Source organism: Ptychodera flava, chromosome 15, assembly GCF_041260155.1.
Source record: "Ptychodera flava strain L36383 chromosome 15, AS_Pfla_20210202, whole genome shotgun sequence".
Taxonomy (NCBI): Eukaryota; Metazoa; Hemichordata; class Enteropneusta; family Ptychoderidae; genus Ptychodera; species Ptychodera flava.
The window spans coordinates 13,537,127-13,551,987 of NC_091942.1; the positions used below are offsets into that span (position 1 = coordinate 13,537,127).

The following is a 14,861-nucleotide window of genomic DNA, read 5'->3' on the forward strand; positions in this document are numbered from 1 at the left end:
GTCAATGTCCTTGTACCAACTTTGATTAAAATCAGTTGAGATATGCCTGAGTTATGGCTTTGTACATGAAAAAATCATAACAAACTGGCTGCACAGCAGCCATATTGAATCGTATCACAAAAATTAACGTGCATATGTATGACATTGGTCAATCTCCTTTTACCAACTTTGAATAAAATCGCTTGATACATGTCTGAGTTATGGTTCTGGACATGAAAAAACATAATAAAATGGCCACACGGCGGCCATATTGGATCGTATTACAAAACAAATCAATGTGCATGTGTATGACATAGGTCAATGTCCTTGTACCAACTTTGAATAAAATCGGTTGAGATATGCCTGAGTTATGGCTCTGTACATGAAAAAATCGTAACAAAATGGCCGCACAGCGGCCATATTGGATTGTATCACAAAACAAATTGATGTGCATAGCTATGACATCGATCAATGTCCTTGTACCAACTTTGAATAAAATCTGTTGAAACATGCCTGAGTAATGGCTCTGTACATGAAAAAATCATAATAAAATGGCCGCCTGGCGGCCATATTGGATTGTATCACCAAAAAAATTGAAGTGCATATCTATGACATTGGTCAATGTCCTTGTATCAACTTTGAATAAAATCAGTTGAAACATGCCTGAGTTATTGCTCTGTACATGAAAAAATCGTAATAAAATGGCCGCCTGGCAGCCATATTGGATCGTATCACAAAACAAATCGACGTGCATCTGTATGACATATGAAGTAATCCTTGTACCAAGTTTGAATGAAATCGCTAAAGGCATCTCTGAGATATCTGCGTGAACGGACGGACGCACGCACACACGCACGCACGCACGCACGGACATGACCAAACCTATAAGTCCCCCCGGACGATGTCCGTGGGGACTAACAATGAACATGAGAAAGTCTTGCTGAAGTGAACGAAACCCGGTAATTTATTCAAAAATCCAGAGTTGTTACTTTCACACCTTATTGTGCTGAAACAAAAGGGAATGGAAAAAATCTAGGACACCGCTTTCCCCCCAGAGTACTCAATTGCTGATTTCTGTTAAAAGATCTCAAGTCGCAATAGTCCTTGAACACTTAATTTTTTTTAGGTAAAAAAACTCAAAAATGCATATTTTTGAGGGAAAAAATCACACAGTGATTTTGGAAAATAAACATATTTTTCATAATGTTGAGATATAAGGGCTAACAGAAAATATATAATGTGTAGGGTCCAAAAGTGAAATTTATTGAGAAAAAGTGAGTTTAAAATAAGTATCATCTAACGTGTGTCTCTACCTTAAATGTTTGATTGTCTCAAAAAGAAGTAATAACCTGTATGGACTACTGAGTGTGTAATTTTGTTGCTAAAAACGTAGTCTGTCCTGAGGCCCCTCGTAGTGCGTCCCAGTGACCCATGTCTGGTACTTATGGGACAATGTTTCTAATTTTGTGTCAAAAGTCGCAAGAAGGCACTCTGGGCAAAACACTGAGTTGGCTCTGAACTTCCTGCATGCAGACAAGTGAGGGCTGGTTTTGTGCTTGTCTGCATTAGAAATCAGCCTGTCCCTGGCATCGTGCAAGCGTGTTTTTCAGGCACTGACTGTGTAACATATTACTGTGTAGCATAACTGTCTAAACAAACATTTTGTTAAACGTTGAACCAAAACCGGCAAAAATACCCCTAAAATGTAACTTAAGCACATTTTATCCATAGACCCTCTAGAAAAACAGGACTGGCAACTGCGGTAAGATCAAAGGCACTTTGGATTAGCAGAGTACGATCCTACTTGGAATATTTAAGATGTGCTATTGGGTGGGGATGGAATGGTGCTTGACGCGATCGACTGCATGACATCCAGTTCATAGACACTGCATGCGGGTATACGGTAATAATGTTTTCTGATTGCAAGTTATTTCAGATTTGACCAGCAAGTCAATTTTCAGAAAGAAAAGTGTTACAAATATATTGAGAAGAATTCATCAAAACGTTTTAAAAGTATTTGTTACATATTAGTAGCGACATTTGATGCAAATAGAAGTCTACAGGGAGTCAGTATGTTGCTGTAAAGTGACAAAGTTTCGAATACAAATCTGAAAAACACATCACTGCAGTTCTAGACTTAACAGCAGTTGACATCACAGAATTATTTTCATTCCGCATTTGTCCGTGTATCTCCAAATTCTCCCTCGTTTTTGCAGTTTTTTTAACAGTCGAAATATTTTCTGTATTAGGAGTGCTCCATGATTCAGTAAAGTATGTATGTTAACTACTGAAATGTTGTTTGAAAACTGAACGGCCAAACTTAAGAGGACACCGTTTAGCTTTGTGTAAATGCTTGTCTATCTAACAGCTTCTGACTCCACAGCGTGTTCATTTTTAGCCGGGTGCTGGCAAAATTGACTGGCTACTTTCGTATTTTGGCTGGCTACTTTTCAGCACTGTTTTGCTCTCTGGCCTGGAAATTCTGGTTTTGGTTACAATATTTTGATTTTTTTTTGTGGTCTTGCAAGCCGGAGATAATATTTCAGAAGTGCCGATGTGGCTTTATCATGTATTTTAGCAATTTACGCTGTGAACTTGTTGCTATCACTGTAGTACTGCGATCAGCAAACGTGTTGTACTCACACTGAGAATCGTTCTCAAGGTCAACCTTGCTTGCCCGATCACAGGCTGAATTATTCCGACGTTCACATCGGGTATAGCCGAAAATTGGACTAACATACAATACAGGGTTCGCGCTAACGTTCGCCACAGTCGCAAATTGCGAATAAATGTCCGATGTGGCGAAAAAAAATTGGTACGCCTTCGCCACGCGTGGCGAAGGCTCGTGACCGGGTGCCGTGTCGGGATCATTGACCCTGGACGGCTTCGAAAGTCACGACAGTCCTGCAATCCCTGACCGATTGTTTTCAACCGAAGGACCAAGAATTTCGACATGAGGGTGTTCATTGCGATCGATCCAAAATATGTATTGGATTATTTATGTAGCCTACTATTCTAACAACTAGTCGTTTTTACAAATAAGTCTAAGTTATTTTCCGCAATCCAAATTTTCCAGCATAAACGCTGCAAGCATCGTACGAAACATTTGACCACGTACGTCGCGTCAGGATGTAATTTGAGTTCACGCCGGCCAGCATAGCAGCACAACGTATTCCATACAGCGTGCACCATCGTTAATCACGCCGGTTCTGTCACTTTTAACGTATCAAAATAACCCTTAGATCGGTCAGATTATCGAAATATTCAGTCATTTAAATATCTAGCCTTTGAAGAAAATAATTCGTTGCTCTGTCGTATGTCGACCGATGATAGACTGCAGAGTTCCTGAGCATGCAACTGACAGACTGAAGTGATGGCGTTGGACTTTGCCCAGAGCTAAAATGAGCATGCGCAAAAAAGTTTCAAGATCCCCAGTTTGTATACTCCGGTCGTGTACAGTTTGGGTAGTTTCGAGACACCCAAACAATGCAAATGTACGATGCATGCGATGCGGCTGGGGGCAGCTACGATTGCCAACTACAAATAGTTCATTGATTGTTCTCAGCTGGGAAAGAAACTAGGTTTAAAATAGCTTCTAATTTATACAAAAAGGAAATAAGAAAACAATCGAGAAGGGAACAAAGACAGACGAACCACGGTCTAGATCATGGTCGAACAAATTACAGCAAGGTTTTTGTCTGTGCATGGAAGTATAAAATGTAAGACTACAGATGAGTCGGTTGAGCATAGATTTGTCGTATCGACGAACTGCTCTTTTGATTTTTCACTGAGTTTGCGAATTTAATTAATTTTCAAAACCTAAGCTATTTTTTTATACCAATAGTTTTCTTTGATACTTTATGGACCATGCTTTGCATAGTCAGGCAATCACTGTAATTTTATCCAGATCACCAAATGGTCATGTACAGCAGTTTTTAAATCATGTAAAATATTAAAAAGAGGAACAATTAAATATGGCCATTGATAAGACTTTGATGATTTTTTCATGACATGTTGTGCAACTTTTGTTCCAAGAACTCTTTTTGTTGTTTGTGTCATAAAAAAATTTACAAATTAACAGAAATTTATTTGTCCCTGTCTATAAAGAGAGGGATCAATTTATTTACCAGCATTCATGAAACGTTAAGACCAATTTTTGTTTAATACATATTTTTTTAATTGAAGGACATACAACTTTCACAAAGGACCTGGAGTTTTACTCTGCTCCTGGTCATTATTATCTGCAGCTATAAAATTGGCAGAAAATGTGCTCAGCGGTTTATCTGTCGAGGAATTAAAGTGTATGTACAACAGCCCTGGCCAAACATGTGGATAATAAAGTACAAACGTTATTGAAAATAGGGTTTGTGCAATTTGTATATGAAATTGATTTGTTGGGTGTGGCTAAAAAAAATTGCTTGTGGCTAAAAACAATTTGATCATTTTAGCCACACTAACAGACTGTGGCTACAGTGAAAAAATTCCTAGCGCCAACACTGAATTACGTTATGCCTGTGAATAGCCGACCATTTCCGAATGAAGCCAACATTTGTTTTGCTCAAACGTGGAAGAGAAAGTTGACGCTTGAGAGCTTTGGTTTTCTGCGTAAGAGTAGGGCCTTGTCTGATGGGTTTGGTAGGTTTTTGATCAAATCTAAAGCGACCAAAAGTTACTGAGTCTCATTTTTCATACTTTGAAACGCCATGTCAATCCATCCATGGTCAATCACGATGCCAATATTCAAGTCGATCGACACCGCATTTTTTGGAGGGGCCGTGGTTGTGTGCATCGCGGAAGAGAAAGTTGACGCTTGAAAACTTTGATTTTCTGCGTAAGAGTAGGACTTTGTCTGTTGGTTTTGGGAGGTTTAGATCAAATCTAAATAAACAAAAAATTACTTGGTCTCATTTTTCTTACTTTTGAAACGCTTCTCGATCACAGTGTCAAATTTCAGGTCGACCGATATCGCGTTGTGTGTACTGTGTTACAATTGACTGCCGGTGCTTTGTACACACACGGTGTAGTACAGGCTGGAGTTCGGTGTTGTTAGTTTGAGGTTTTATTAGACATGAACACTGAAATTTAACAGCTCTCTTTTTCATTCAACATCACCAAAAATCCATAATCAGCTCGCGGATTCGTTTTATTGTGAAATTAGTACAGTGAATTAAAATCACCGAAAAATGTGTTCCTATAATTCATTGAATTGAATAAACTCTTTAATTTTACTGTACCTTCAATCAAGTTTATTTTAAATCAGTAAAAAACTTTGTACAGCCAGGCTGGTCAGGATTCTAGCAGATCATTTTCTGGGTTGTGAAAACCCCTACTCTATGATGTATTTCAAAATGTTTGTTCAAGTCATGAGCTAAACATAATTCTACACAACAGTCCGGTGAAATTTTGCTATTATCCTTGTCAACTGAATGCAGTTGACAGGCCCGAGTGATATCAAATTAATTTTTCTGACATTTTTTTAAAACTTCATCCCTTGAAAACATGTTGTAATTGACAATGATAATGATTATTCTGTATGCTGAAATGGTCTTTAATATACAAGAATGCATAAAATTACTCCAAAATGTCTTCAAAATTTAAAAATTTCTTGCCCACCCCCGTCCCTGAAACCCTCACCCTGTGTGTATGTTGATAGCCTTTTATACACTATAAGAATGCATGAAATTGCTCAGAAATGTCTTCAAATATAATAAATAATCCTTAACACTCTTATGCTGAAATGGTCTTTCATACAGTACAATAATGGAGGGGACCCCCCTCCCTGAAACCCTCCCCTGTGTGTATGTTGGGATAGCCTTTTATCCACTGTATAAGACTGCATGAAATTGCTCAGAAATGTCTTCAATTAAAAAAAATACTTAACCCCACCCAGGGAACCTGGTTGCACACAGAAGCTAACCGCCTACTTTTCTAAATTTTCCGCCTACTTCAAAAATTTTTGAGAACCCTGCTCCACCAACTGCTGTTGAGTCCCGATTTATCGCAAGGTTTTGCCTGACAGCAAAAGACAGTTTTAAAAATGTTTTATCTTGTACTTTGCGAGTGTAAACATGTGTAGTATATCCAAATTTTGGTGTTTCTTGAGGCTAAAACAGTACCAAAACATTAGAGGTCGTGTAGTTGAGCTCCGACAGAGTAGACCGATGAAGTAAAGGTCAGGTTTTTGTTTCTTAGGACTGGGGAAGTGTAGACTTGTCTAACTTGTAAAGGTTTGCTGTTATCGGAGATTTTTCTGGAAAGGAATGCAAACTTTTGATATCGAAATGTAGCAAGTTTTCCGTAGCGTCTATGGCTAAATGTACACTGTTTTTATCGTCTGGTGTTTTCCTGTTGGCTTCGGCTGGAATTGAAAACGTGATCTTCATCGTTATCAGAACATTCACCATGACTGGTATCAAAAACCCCTAAAAAATCTCTGTGTCATTACTCGAGAACGTGCCACGCAAGAGGAAAGTGTACATATGCATGTCAGTTTGATCGTTAAAGGCATGCGTTGGCACCAGATTGTCTCATCAGAAAATTTACCCACCAGATTACAATTTCAATGGAAAACAAAAGGCTATCGCACTTCCATAATCCTCTTACAGACCAGAACAAAGGCGACCCCAGGGATCGCGAACAGTGCCTTTAATGAGACTAAATGTATGTCTGGAGTATTGTTGTTGGGGACCGCTTGGCAAATAAACTTCATATATTCCATACAAGATTGCACAAAGAAACAACAGCAGTTGCCTGTCCCATTTTTCTCAAGGTTTGATGCTTTATTATATTTCAACAAATCTGAGTCAGGTCACCCCTAGGATTTAGACTGAAAGATCCATTGCTTGAGGGCGCTGTCTACCCTCTTCCTCTTAAAGACCAGGGCCGGGTATAAATAGCTAGCTGCCCCTGTTGGAGTTAGTTCACGCAAAGCGTAGCTTGGGTGGTGTCACGCTCGATCGCTCCGTAAAAAACCATGCCAAAATGGTCACAGGCGAAGAAACTTAGGCGCCCATGCACCTATACCTAACTATGAATGTCTAGTGATTGAATGTATCGATAAAAGTTTATGATTAGAGCATAAATAAAGCTGATTTTGATCGATGAAGGTATTTTTCTTTGTCTTCAACTAGCGTGGCAAGCAGCCATAACAAAGGCCTGCAAGCTGTCAATCAAAAAAGAACGCCATACAGGTGTGAATCGGTAAACGTTTGCGATGTCAACATGATAGATACGGCACAGCATTGTAATTAGATGGAGCGACCGCAGTGCAGACCCGCAAGCACAGGCGCTCTTTAGCTTGGTAGTCTGCTAAATAGATCGATTTTCGGCTCAATCTATCGATACCGTAGTCGATATGCCCACAACTGCAACCTAAACACTCATTTAGGTAGCAGTGCGGGCATGTTGACTACGGGATCGATAGATCGAGCCGAAAAGTGATCTATTTAGCAGACTACCAAGCTCGAGTGCCTGTGCCAGCTAGTATGTCATTCAAGCCACAGCGCGTTCTTGCGTGGACGACGTACCAAGACACGCCACTATTTCCAATCATTTCTTCCACAGAACTGTCAAGTAAAGTTCAGATTCAAGTTCTTTTAGATTTTGCTGTCATGAAAAGTATTATTATTATCTTTTAAAAGATTTTTGAGGACCTAAACGACATCATGTGTTGCTCCATTGCCATGCAACCCGGCACAAGACCACTAATTAATTTCCCATAGGCCACCACAGTAGCGTTGAGCTCGATTTTCCTATTTTAAAACATTCAGCGGCACGAATCCTCTAGGTCAATGTTAGGTCAATGTCAGATTGACTACTGGTTAATTTTTTGTGTGGGCAAGTCCACGGAAATTTTGAGATAGCGATGAAAATAGCGCCCTCAGTGGTGTTTTTGACAAAATTCGGGCTTATTGTTATGATTTCTATTTGCCCTAGAACTCCTCATATTACCAACAAATGCTTCAGCCATTATTCACAACAGTCTGCATTTTGATTCAGGCAGAAAAATATCTTTACAAAAATTCTTGACGTTAAAGTTCAATCTAAACAAGCATCCATACAGATATCAAAACTTCAAGGTCTGCACTATTTTTCTTCCGACTATCTTCTTGGGTAACGAACCCGGAAGTGAATTAGTTGGTTTGTGCCATCCGATGTCAAGGAAAAGCGGTGACTTTATTCAAGTTGAATAAAATTTCCTTTCTGTTTGCATTAGTCAATTAATCGAAATACATTTGTTCACCATTGATTAAACTAGAGACAGTGGACTGTCTCGATTCTCCCATCTATGATTCGATATTCACTGACTCATTCTTTCTCTTCTTTGTCGATCGATGAAAGTAATTTCATCTTCAATACTCTGTCCTAATTTGACAGATGTTATATCCAAACGTATATTGTCATTTATTTCTGACCAACGTACAAAAACCTGGTCCATTCGCCAAAGCACATACCTGACGAGATGTTTTGTGAAACAGTGAATAAACATATTGATGAACAGCCGTACTCTATGCATTAGGGGATATTCATCAGTGTTGCAGCAAGCTTTTGCTTGCATGGGGACACAGTGACCCATAGTAGGTCTGAATGGGGACAAATTAAATTTTTGGGGGACATGTAATGTATTTCAATAAAACAACACAGTACAGTGTCATTACGTGTCATTATGACCTGGTACTATATTTGGTGTTCAATAGGAAAGTCAGGTGAGTGCATTAACGGTCAGTATATATTGTAGGCCGAAAGTGTTGTGCAAAATTGTGCCAACATGAAACTTACAGTATCATTAAGTTTACTGCTACCACGTGGTATGCACATAAACTGTAGGGCTCCCCTAAGTCACCAAGATGATTAGCCAACTCATTAGCCAATCAAAAATCTTGTAGCCACTTTGAACAAATTTTAGGCAGTTTATGATTTCAAGTGTGGCAACAACTTTCTGGTATTCAGGAGTTCTTAATTTTTCAAATCAAGATGTTTTGTATTTTACATTAAAGAAATATTTGTTCAGTTTTTATTGCATTAATTATCTGTGTTTTTATGACATTAAAGTGATAGAAATATTTTTTCATTTCTGGTGGTAAACTTTTACCACAAGAAATAAAATTAGGTGGCAATTCTAAAAATCAGGTAGCAATGTGAAGTGTATATTACCAAAGATACAGAATATTTCTGTAGCATTCTGTCAGTGTTCACAGAATGACAACTTAATACATTTAAGCTACAAGCTCCTAATGTGGCAAATTTATGCAGTTTTTAAGTCATGATGAAAATTGTGTTAGCCACACAGATAAAAATTTTCCATGCAGAAGAAAGCATTAGGTAGCATAATGGCAATGTAGATACAATTAATAAAGTGGTGTTTAAAGCCCTGGTGTTGTGTCAAAGTTGTGATCAAGCAGGCTCAATAGCATCTTAAGCATAAGTATTTTTCTTGAGACAAAAATGGTTTGGCCAAACCCAAATCCTGTAAAACAATACACAATGATATTGTTCATTTTAATCTCCCAATGTTTTAGAGTAATCATTGTTTCAAAGATTATGATAACATTTTAGCCCAGAAATATTTTCATTTATATTTTGATATCATCAAGAAATGTCTAGTGATGTTCACTATTATATCATTAAATTGGTGGAATCTGCAGAAATATTAAAATCATTCAGAATCACACATTTCTTGTATAAGTTATAGCAGTTTGAAATATGCCAAATGGACAATTTTAATAGCTCTACTTTTGAATTGTTGCTTTGATGTTAAGTTACCATGCAAAATTGCAGCTCTCAGATGTGAAGATTTGAAAATGAATATGCTTACTGCAAGTACTGTTGACAATTTCCCTTTGCCATGACTCTTAATGAAGTATAATTTAAAACTACAGTCAAGCTAAATGCCATTTAAATTGGAAGGCACCAAGAAATTTCTTTTTAACATAAGATTGTACCTATTGGCCCTCCCTAGGTGGTTTCTTTTGAACCATAATTGTGTACTTAAGGGGTCTTCATTCATGACATCATGTGAATGACCCAGATTTGACCTTTCAGAAAACCTCAGTTTTTCTCCTTTTCACTTGTACAATGACTCTGTTTGTGAAAGTTTCCTTAAAAATTATGGTTTTTTTATTATATATCAAACTGAGTAGCTGAAGGCCAAATTTTGATGCAAGCAATGTAGGTAAAACTTGAACTCAAGGACGACGGGTACGCGGCCGCGGCACTCACCTAGGCAAAACCAAGCCTAAGTGTATTCATGGACGTTGTACATCCGTGATGTATTGCAACAATGTTTGTTTTACTACCAGGGAATTTGTAACTTTGTAGAAAGGAGAGTAAACTGTTTCAATACATTGCAACTTTGTAGGAAGGAGGGTAAATGTTTCAACATCTTACAACATTTTATTGTTAGCTGTAGTTTTCTGTCCAGGAGGCACTGTCTAAAAATTCAATAGCCACTAAACATATGGCCTACTCAGATTGCGTCATGGTGACCCACAACGGTTATTTATCAGGACAAAACAAAAAAAAATTGCGTCAAATGTCGCATGCCGCACGCTGGCTGAAACACTGTTCATGTTGCAGTCTCTCCAAAAAATACCGGGATGTTTAGGCGATAACAAAGGCGATGACTCAGTTAGTTGAATAAAAAACTTTTCGGACATCATAATTTTATGTAAGCCTATACTTGTCGGTTTGATGTGCGACCGTATGCAGATTACCCGTATTCTCCCTAAAACTAGTCAAAACAATTCTGCAACAATGATGGTGTCTCTTCGTGAATGTCCTTGAACCCATAGCCGCGACATTTGTGTTTTTATGTGTTCCTTGGTTGATCATTGGTAGAATTCATGTATCAAAATTTGAAGACACACGTGATTAAATCCTGTGAATGTTAGGTGTTTGGGACGGCAACAGTCCACGGACCAAGGGAGTATCAGCAGTACACAGTACATTCCATGCTTTCTGAGAATGAACGGCGAGTTTCCATAGCTACCATGCGAAATCCGGCTTTGACCAATGTTCCTGTCCTGTCAAAGGATAACTTTCAAGCTGCGTAGCTATTGTTGAGGTTCAGATATCCGAATTTTTCGTGTTCGAAAGGCTTATCGATTTACAGAAAATACTAAACTTTTGTTATTAGTTTACATGTACATAACCCATGCACACGGGGCAAAGCTGAATACTTATCAGGTTGGAAAATTTCTGCAAGTCGCTCTCATCAGCAGTCGCGAGGAAAATATACGTTGGTATCATTGATCCGCCATGTTTATTGTTGTTTGTACGACTAGTTTGAAAGTCATAGACTTTCTTAACGGTGAAATTCATATTGCCATTCAATATTTTACGCACTAAGTTACCTGTGCATTTAAATACGTCCATTCTGAAATAAAAACGTTTACAGACTTTCGATGGTGATAACTAGCTCCAGGCCGTGACACGTCATCAGTTACAAAGTTTACCCGGTAAACTTTGTAAATCGAAATCGACATCAATGTTGAGCGGTGATCGTGAAGCATTAAAGGCGGAGCCTAAATGTCACCAAAATAAAACATCAAATGGCTACACTTGGAAGAGAGAGAGAGAGAGAGAGAGAGAGAGAGAGAGAGAGAGAGAAGTGGTTCATGCACTCGCAAACTGATCTAGTCTATAGGATGGGTGGATGCAGTGTCAGTTTACACATTCGCGCTGCACAGATATCGAAAATGTACAGATACTTTCCCGAAATTTGACTTATTTTATAACAAGAGTAGAACAAAAGTGTTGAAGATACTCTTCAGATGCTTGATTCACAAAAGATAGATTATACTTACAGAAAATAGTCGCTGTAGTCTTCTGTTCAATATGTTCTTCAACAACACATTACAGTTATGATCAGTGATGTCACATTTTATTATTTCTATAAATCAGCTTATAGATGTATGTACCACTTTGTTAATTTCGGATTAATTCAACGATTTCAAACCATAAATATTTTTTTAAGTGAGAGGACTTGTAGTAGTTCTGTAGACGATACGATCGGAAATAGCAGAGTATCTTGGCAATGGCACGTTTATTAGCTGCAATGATTGTACCATTGCAGCCCGCGTCCGGGCAGGCCTAATTCAGAACATAATAATGCCGTCATTACTGTTGAAGTACACCTGTTATTGCTACAAGCATTGCGGGCCGCTTCATGAAACGTTTCTCAGTGTACTGGTCTCGCTGTTATATTCAGTTACATATAATCTATTGTTTGCATGTCAACACAATGGCCTGTTCACAACCTCCTGTGCACACTAATCGTGACCGTAATTTACAAAGACATAAACATTCGATCCCGCCCGTGAATGTCAAAGGTGAACAGGATTAACTTGATCCCGGGTATCAAGTCCCTGGCCTTTAAGAAGAGTATCCTTAAAAGGGAAGTGCAGAGAGCATCTTCGAGCAACGAATCTTTCAGTCTACCCTAGGAACCTGCATTCAAACTTTAAGGCAATCAGACAAGGGGGTTTTAATTAAGAGGAACTTTTTGGGGACATTTGGACCAAAACCAGAAAATCGGATTTTCCAGGCAACTATAGTCAGTTTTTGGCCTAAATGCACCACAAATGCTTTTGGATGTTTCATGACATGGACACTTTAAGACTTCATTCTTCAGGTTAAAAATGCCTAGATATAAAGTCTCATTACCTCAACTCGTATACTGGACCAAATCTGCAGTGCGTCCGAAAGGATTGGTCCGACTTCGGAACAGATTGCAGTCCCTTCCGCATTCGTGCTCGTTTCCTAGGCGGGCCTTACAAGTCTACACACTAATCATCAGCGCCTCTATCACACTTCAACGATGATGATTGGCAATCTTATATCAAGTTTTGGCACTTTGAGGAAGTTCGACTAACGCAATGTTGCGAAAGACGCTGTTTACCTGGAGCAACGAACCGCTGCGCACCGTCGCTGCACCAACTGGCAGGAAGCTTTCCATGTTCAACAAACGCGGGAAAGTTTTGGACTATACTATTTTACACTGGGGAGGATCATTGGATGAAGAGTCACACTGTACTTCTCTTATGAAGATAAACGTCGGGGAGCTACAAGAATGTCGATGAATACATTGTATTTCTAACTTTTGAGGTATCAAAATAATGTTATGGTAATATCTCACGTCTTTTTGGGTGCATCCCTTCGTCGAGTCATGGCCATTGTTATAACCATCGCCCCTCGCTCGAACAGTAAACTCGCCATTTGCGAAAGGATAACTGGGTCAATCAGTTTTAAGGTCTATGGTCAAACGTGCCACAGTTCACATGCGACACGCCGTGAAGAAAGAAGGGTGCGGCCACAGGCGCTCCGTAGCTGGGTAGTCTGCTAAGTAGATCGATTTTCGGATCGATCTATTGATCCCGTAGTCGATATGCCCGCCACTGCAACCTTAATACTCACAGTGGCGGGCATATCGACTACGGGGTCAATAGATCGATCCGAAAATCGATCTTCTTTGCAGACTAACCAGCTAAGGAGCGCCTGTGGGTGCGGCATCGGGTGACGCCTACGTGTCCGTCCCCACAGGTGTCCGGAGTTGCCGGTGTACATGCATAGAGAGAGATGCCAAACTCTCTCTATGCATGTACACCGGCAACTCCGGACACCTGTGTCCGTCCCAGGGGTGGATAGGTGTTTCGTTGTATTGCTAATAAAGATATATTCTACTAACCTGTGGTGTTTTGGCACTGCCCTTGACAATCTTGTGTTAACGTTTTATCAACATGCTGCATCTATTATCCGATGAGTTTGAGTGCCTAATTGGCCAAAGTAAGCAAGGGTAAATATTACTAATCTGTGGACGCTGTCACCAGATTATCACCGGATTAAATTTGACAAAGTCAACAACGAACGTGTCAGCAATACCTTAGTTGGTAGAATATATCTAATATTAGCAATACAACGAAACACCTACCCACCCCTGGGGACGGACACGTAGTTGTCACCCTATGTTCAGATGTAGTCAAAACAATACCACCCAATCCACACACAATACAGGCGGCCCAAACAATATTAATGAGCTCATAATTGAGTTTTTCTCAGTTTCCTCTATCAGTTCTTCTCCTTCTCTTCATGCTCTGACTGATTGTAGTAAATGAAAATAAATGACTTTATAGCCTAACCTAGCCTCTTGACTCTTTATTTATTTTTACACCCCATTACAAGGACGTTTATCTCTCATATACACACATCTTGTAATTAATTGGTCAACATGGATAATTATGCTAATCCGTGGACTTATCAGGGATTTTATGGGTAAGTCAACATCGCGAAAAATAGGAAAGGTGCTCCTTTTTCATTTACATCTCTATCTTTGCAATGTTGACCAACCCTTGATAAGTCCACGAATTTTTAAAAATTTTTGTGAATTTTTAAAAAACTGGCTTCTCCACTAGGTGACTTGGTACCGTGCGTTGTGAGTTCGAACCTGATTGAAACCACCGTATTTGTAACAGTTTCTTTTGTTTCTCTCCTATTTCATACAAACATATTTGGAATTTAGCAGCCAAGGCCTCAGGCTAGGTTTTCCTTGTCGTGATCCCTTTGGCCAATAAAAAAGTGGTTTTGACTGTGATGTCTTTGCTAGGTGACTGGATGCCATACTTTGTGTGTTTAGAGTCCAACTGAAAATCTACAAATTTTTTGTAAAGAGAAAAGCATCCAGGGTGCTTTACTTTCTAAAAATTGACAAAATTTGTACAGATCTAAACATTTGTAAGTGAAATTTTTGCCTCTTCACAATTTTTTAGAGCATCTTGTTTGAGTGATGCTAAATATTTGGAAATTTCAGTGTAGAACCCTGGATGCTTTTCTCTTTGACTGCTATTTAGTTCATTGCCACTGCGTCTCGCTTTTTATCTCTCCTTTTG

The 14,861-nt window shown here is 39.0% G+C and overlaps 1 protein-coding gene across 2 annotated transcripts in view; it reads right to left on the minus strand.

Annotated features, from left to right (window-relative positions):
- LOC139151206 (zinc finger protein 26-like) overlaps positions 1-12,779 on the minus strand; it is a 59,259-nt gene extending 46,480 nt beyond the window's left edge. The window contains exon 1 of one of the 2 annotated variants that reach the window (XR_011556363.1): positions 12,643-12,779. The gene's annotated coding sequence lies outside the window, so the exon portion shown is untranslated. The remainder of the gene's footprint in view (positions 1-12,642) is intronic. The other variant, XM_070723821.1, reaches the window with a different exon arrangement.
- Positions 12,780-14,861: the final 2,082 nt, after the last annotated feature.